This window comes from Rhinopithecus bieti, unplaced genomic scaffold (assembly GCF_001698545.2).
Source record: "Rhinopithecus bieti isolate Rb0 unplaced genomic scaffold, ASM169854v2 scaffold_21022, whole genome shotgun sequence".
NCBI lineage: Eukaryota > Metazoa > Chordata > Mammalia > Primates > Cercopithecidae > Rhinopithecus > Rhinopithecus bieti.
In genome coordinates this window covers 54,245-60,778 of record NW_016810401.1, presented here as the reverse complement: position 1 = coordinate 60,778, position 6,534 = coordinate 54,245, and the positions used below count along the sequence as shown (strand labels likewise).

General features: G+C 47.9%; 1 protein-coding gene across 5 annotated transcripts in view; it reads left to right on the top strand.

Moving 5' to 3' along the window:
• LPAR5 (lysophosphatidic acid receptor 5) overlaps positions 1-6,534 on the top strand; it is a 19,644-nt gene that overhangs the window by 8,426 nt on the left and 4,684 nt on the right. The window contains exon 2 of one of the 5 annotated variants that reach the window (XM_017891863.1): positions 1,443-1,750. The exons of 2 other annotated variants lie outside the window; for them this stretch is intronic. The gene's annotated coding sequence lies outside the window, so the exon portion shown is untranslated. Of the gene's footprint in view, positions 1-1,442; positions 1,751-5,874; positions 5,917-6,431; positions 6,456-6,534 lie in introns of those variants that run through there. 2 more of the 5 variants (XM_017891865.1, XM_017891866.1) reach the window with 2 other exon arrangements.

The following is a 6,534-nucleotide window of genomic DNA, read 5'->3' as shown; positions in this document are numbered from 1 at the left end:
AGAAGGGCTGCCTTGAGATTCTTTGAAAATAATCCATCCACACATTCAGTGTCTAGTATATGCTTTCTAATTGGAAGTATCTACTGGTTCTCCAAGTCATGGTTAAGAATGATCAAGTGATACTGTAATTATAGTGTAAACTGTTACTGAAATCTTAATTGCAAGCTGTTTCCAAACAGGTCTTTTAAGGGAAGTGGTCTTTTGCTGAGTTATACATTTGGACAAAATTGATATAAGAACTATTATCACAGAATTAGAGCGTGGGTGGGGACAGTTGGGGGCAGGATGGGTGTATGGGGTGGGGAGGTTGAATTTCCTATTAAGCAGCCAGTAAGTGTCACTCAGGGCCTGCTAAATGCACAGAGTGAAATGTGTCTGCAAGGTGCGCTCCCACCCTAGGAACTTACCATCTAGTTAGGGAAATAGAACAAATACACATAGAACGATTGAGGGGCTCAAAACAGCAAACTAAGTGCCTAAGTGCTTATGTATGCACTTAAGGGGGAATTGTAAGGAGGCTTATTTATTTTTTTGAGATGGAATTTCGCTTTTGTCACTCAAACTGGAGTGCAGTGGCACGATCTCTGCTCACTGCAACCTCTGCCCCTCGGGTTCAAGCAATCCTCCTGCCTCAGCCTCCCAAGTAGCTGGGACTACAGGCATGCACCACCACGCCCAGCTAATTTGTATTTTTAGTAGAGACAGGGTTTCATCATGTTGGCCAGGCTGGTCTCAAACTCCTGACTTCATGATCTGCCCGCCTTGGCCTCCCAAAGTGCTGGGATTACAGGCGTGAGCCACCGCACCCCAGCCTGTTTGTTTCTTTTCATTGAGACGGAGTCTCACTCTGTTGCCCAGAATGGAGTGCAGTGGTGTGATCTTGGTTCACCGCCAAGCTCCACCTCTTGGTTTCAGGTGATTCAATGAGGCATATTTATGTGCATGTGTGAAACATGAGTTTATGTCACCACTTTTGGAAGTGGGTTATTAAAAATATTATTAGAATAACCCACTTTTCTTTTTTTTTGAGACGGAGTCTCGCTCTGTCGCCCAAGCTGGAGTGCAGTGGCCAGATCTCAGCTCACTGCAAGCTCCGCCTCCCGGGTTCACGCCACTCTCCTGCCTCAGCCTCCCAAGTAGCTGGGACTACAGGCGCCCGCCACCTCGCCCGGCTAGTTTTTTGTACTTTTAGTAGAGACGGGGTTTCACCGTGTTAGCCAGGATGGTCTCGATCTCCTGACCTCGTGATCCGCCCGCCTCGGCCTCCCAAAGTGCTGGGATTACAGGCTTGAGCCACCGCGCCCTGCCAGAATAACCCACTTTATACATTTCAGTTGGACAAACGAGGAAGTGAAATAATGTATCTATGTTGGATGTTACATATGCACATTGTGATATGGTGATGATCAGTAAATGATAGCTATTATTTTTAACATTTACAGAGGTAGGTGCTGGGAATACACAAAGATGAATAAGCCATGGTCCACAGCCCCTCCCTCTAAGAGCTCACAGTCTAATGGGAGGGGCAGACCAGGAATAGCTGACTACCACGCATGTGGAGAGCGCTGAGAAAGCTCCGCACTGCAGCGGAGGCACAAGGATACAACATCTGCCTGTGTTGCCCGGGGCGGTCAGGGACGGCTTTGCAGAGTCTGGAGAAAATACTAGGCTTGCCAGTTGGAGAGCGGGAGGCAGGGCATTCCAAGGTGAAAAAACGCCACATACCAAGGCAGAGTCCTGAAAACTTAAGGTATGTCCACAATGAGTATTAGTTTGGTGTGAATGGAGCAAAGGAGCATGGGCCAGGGGAGTGTATCAGAAATGAGCCTGCTTTTACTTGCCTTTCAGCATGTTTAAGTCCCATTTGGTATTATTTTCGTTGTTGAGATTGGTATTTTGCAGAGGAAGTATTTCTTTATTCCCTTTAACTGTTTTACTGTTTCTCTTACAAGTCTCAAACTGTTGATGGTGGTGGTTGGAGGCAGAACAAGACCAAATACAAGAAAAACTTGTGGCCGGGTACAGTGGCTCATGCCTGTAATCCTAGGACTTTCAGAGCCCCAGGGCATAAGGATTGCTTGAGCCTATGAGTTTACGACCAGTCCGGGCAACACAATCAGACCCCGTTTCTACAAAAAACATTTTTCTTTTTCTTTTTTTGAGATGGAGTCTTGCTCTGTAGCCCAGGCTGGAGTGCAGTGGCACGATCTTAGCTCACTGCAACCTCTGCCTCCTGGATTCAAGCGATTCTCCTGACTCAGTCTCCTGAGGAGCTGGGATTACAGGCACCCGCCACCATGCCTGGCTAATTTTTTGTATTTTTAGTAGAGATGGGGTTTCACCATGTTGGTCAGGCTGGTTTCGAACTCCTGACCTCAAGTGATCTACCCACCTCAGCCTCCCAAAGGATTACAGGCATGAGCCACTGCTCCCGGCCATCTACAAAAAAATTAAAAATTAGCCAGGGATGGTGGCACACACCTGTGTAGGTCCAACTACTCAGAGACTGAGGTAAGAGGATCCCTTGAATCTGGGAGGTCAGGACTGCAGTGGACCAAGATCAAGCCTCTGCTTTCCAGCCTAGACCACGGAGTGAGACCCTGTCCCAAAAAAAAAAAACAAAAAAAATAAAAAAAAAAACAAAAAAACTTGTTTTAGTCAGGTTTATGACTTTTTTTTTTGCAAAAAATTAAAAAGTTCCTTTTTTTTTTTTTTTTTTTTTAATTGAGATAGAGTCTCCCTCTGTCACCCAGGCTGGAGTGCAGTGGTGCAAACTTGACTCACTGCAATCTCCACCTCCCAGGTTAACGCCAGTCTCCTGAGTAACTGGGAGTACAGGCGCCCGTCACAACGCCTGGCTCATTTTTTTTGTATTTTTAGTAGAGACGGGGTTTCACCAGGTTAGCCAGGATGGTCTCGATCTCCTGACCTTGTGATCTGCCCGCCTCAGCCTCCCAAAGTGCTAGGATTACAGGCGAGAGCCACCATGCCTGGCCCTTTTTTTTTCTTTTTGAGATGGAGTCTCGCTCTGTCGCCCAGGCTGGAGTGCAGTGGCTCAGTCTCGGCTCATTGTAAGCTCTGCCTCCCGGGTTCACGCCATTCTCCTGCCTCAGCCTCCCGAGTAGCTGGGCCTACAGGCACCTGCCACCACACCCGGTTAATTTTTTGTATTTTTAGTAGAGACGGGGTTTCACCGTGTTAGCCAGGATGGTCTCGATCTCCTGACCTCGTGATCCGCCTGCCTCGGCCTCCCAAAGTGCTGGGATTACAGGTGTGAGCCACCACGCCCTGCCTAAACAGTTCCTTTTGAAAGGAATAAGCTCGGTGTCTTGGGATAATTGCTCAGGGTCTCAGACAACTTCTTTCCCTTAGATGACATCTAGACACCCATGTTCACAGTGGCATTATTCACAATAGCCAAAAGGTGGAAAGAATCCAAGTATTCACTGACAGATGAATGGATGAGCAAAATATTATGCAGCGAAATACATTATCCAGCTATAAAAATGAAATTCCAGGCCAGGCACGGTTGCTCACGTCTGTAATCCCAGAATTTTGGGAGGCCGAGGCAGGCGGATCACCTGAGGTCAGGAGTTCAAGACCAGCCTGACCAACAGGGAGAGACCTTGTCTCTACTAAAAATACAAAATTAGGCCGGGCGTGGTGGCTCAAGCCTGTAATCCCAGCACTTTGGGAGGCCGAGACGGGCGGATCACGAGGTCAGGAGATCGAGACCATCCTGGCTAACACGGTGAAACCCCGTCTCTACTAAAATACAAAAAACTAGCCGGGCGAGGTGGCAGGCGCCTGTAGTCCCAGCTACTTGGGAGGCTGAGGCAGGAGAATGGCGTGAACCCGGGAGGCGGAGCTTGCAGTGAGCTGAGATCTGGCCACTGCACCCCAGCCTGGGCAACAGAGCAAGACTTCGTCTCCAAAAAAAAAAAAAAAAAAAAATACAAAATTAGGCAGGTGTGGTGGCGCATGCCTGTAATCCCAGCTACTTCGGAGGCCGAGGCACGAGAATTGCTTGAATCCCGGAGGCAGAGGTTACGGTGAGCTGAGATCGCACCATCGCACTCGAGCCTGGGCAACAAAAGCAAAACTGGGTCTCAAAAAAAAAAAAAAAAAAAAAAGGTAAAGGAAAAAAAAATTCCTTTACATACGTACAATATGACATGAATCGTGGACATTATGCTAAGTAAAAAAACAAACAAAAAACAGCACAAAGACAAATATTGTATGATTCCATTCATATGAGATATCCAAGATAGGCAAATTCATTGAACAGAAAGACTTAGAACCAGGAGCTGAGTTGGGTGCGGTGGTAGTACCGTTTAATGACTGGCAGAGTCGTTGCTGGTTGGAATGAAAAAGTTCTATTTCTGGAAAAGACAGTGGTGATTGTTAAGCACAATGTCTTGGTCTTTTTTCGTTGTTGTTGTTTTGTTTTTGAGACGGAACTCTCCTCTGTCTCCAGGCCCGAGTGCATGTGGCAACAATCTTTGGCTCCACTGCAACCTCTGCCTCCAAGGTTCCAGCAATCTTCCTGCCCTCAGCCTCCCAAGTAGCTGGGACTTACAGCTCCCGCACCTCGCCCGCTAGTTTTGTATTTTTAGTAAGAGACCGGGGTTTCACCATGTTAGCCAGGATGGTCTCGATCTCCTGAGCCTCGCTGATCCGCCCATCTCCGGCCTCCCAAGTGCTGGATTAACAGGCTTGAGCCACAGGCCGGCCGCGGTCACTGTTATGTTATTATTCCCATTTACCAGAAACTGAGAGTCAAACCATTAGCCTGAACCAGTTTGCCCTTTGACCACAAACCAGCCCACCATAGGCAATGATGGATGTTGATGATGTAAGGCTGAAGGGAGGACTGAGCAGGAGAATGGCGTGAAACCCGGGAGGTGGAGCTTGCAGTGAGCGAAGATCCGCCACTGCACTCCCGCCTGGGCCACAGAGCAAGACTCTGTCTCAAAAAAAAAAAAAAAAAAAGGCTGGGATTTTGTTCTGTATTTGGGAGTTTTGTTTGCTTGTTTGAGATGGAGTCTCACTCTGTCACCCAGGCTGGAGTACAGTGGCGTGATCTTGGCTCACTGCAACCTCCGCCTCCTGGGTTCAAATGATTCTCCTGCCTCAGCCTCCCATATACTCAGGAGTTTGATCTTTATTCTTTGGATAATGAGGAGCTAGCCTAGCACCTGGTCCTAGGAGGTGTTCCATAAGACGACCTATTGATTTGTGCTTATTATCTGTCTCCCTCCAATGGAATGTAAAGGAGGTGGGGGCACGGGCTTTTTATTTTGTTCCCTGCTGTGAACATGCCTGGAACCTTCTATGAGCTCAGTAAGCAAGGAAAGAAGGAAGGAAGAGATCTTGAGATAGTAACAGCAACCTAAGCATTTTACACACATCATCTTAATCTCCAAACAACCTCATGAATTTGCTGTCTCTCTCTCTCTCTCATTTTCTGAGACAGAGTCTTGCTCTGTCATCCAGGCTGGAGTGCAGTGGCGTGATCTTGGCTCACTGCAACTTCTGCCTCCCAGATTCAAGCAATTCTCATGCCTCAGCCCCCCGAATAGCTGGGATTACAAATGCACACCACCACACCCGGCTAATCTTCGTATTTTTAGTAGAGGCAAGATTTTGTCATATTGGCCAGGTTGGTCTTGAACTCCTGGCCTCAAGTAATCCATCCACATCAGTCTCCCAAAGTGCTGAGATCACAGGCATAAGCTAACGTGCGGCCCCCTTTCTTCTTCTTTTTTTTTGAGATAGAGTCTCGTTTTGTCACCCAGGTTCGAGGGCAGTGGTACAATGTCAGCTCACTGCAGCCTCCACCTCCTGGGTTCAAGTGATTCTCCTGCCTCAGCCTCCTAAGTAGCTGGGACTACAGGCACATGCCACCACATCTGGGTAATTTTTGTATTTTTAATATAGACAGCGTTTTGCCGTGTTGCCAGGCTAATCTCGAACTCCTGACCTCAGGTGATCTGCCCGCCTCAGTCTCCCAAAGTACTGGATTACAGGCGTGAGCCACTACGCCAGCATGCAATGGTGCACTTGAGGCTCACTGCACTGCATCCTCCACCTCCCTGGAGTCAAGTGATTCTCTCACTTCAGCCTCACAAGTAGCTGGGACTATGGGCATGTGCCACCATGCCCGGCTAATTTTTTAATTTTTTTTTTTTTTGAGGCGGAGTCTCGCTCTGTCGCCCGGACTGGAGTGCAGTGGCCGGATCTCAGCTCACTGCAAGCTCCGCCTCCCGGGTTTACGCCATTCTCCTGCCTCAGCCTCCCAAGTAGCAGGGATTACAGGCGCCTGCCACCACACCGGCTAATTTTTTTTTTTTTTTTAGTAGAGACAGGATTTCGCCATATTGGCCAGGATGATCTTGAACTCCTGACCTCAGGTGATCCGCCCACCTCAGCCTCCCAAAGTGCTGGGATTACAGGTATGAGCCACTGCACCCAGCCTTATTTTATTTATTTTATTTTAATTTTATTCATTTATTTATTTTGAGACAGAGTTTC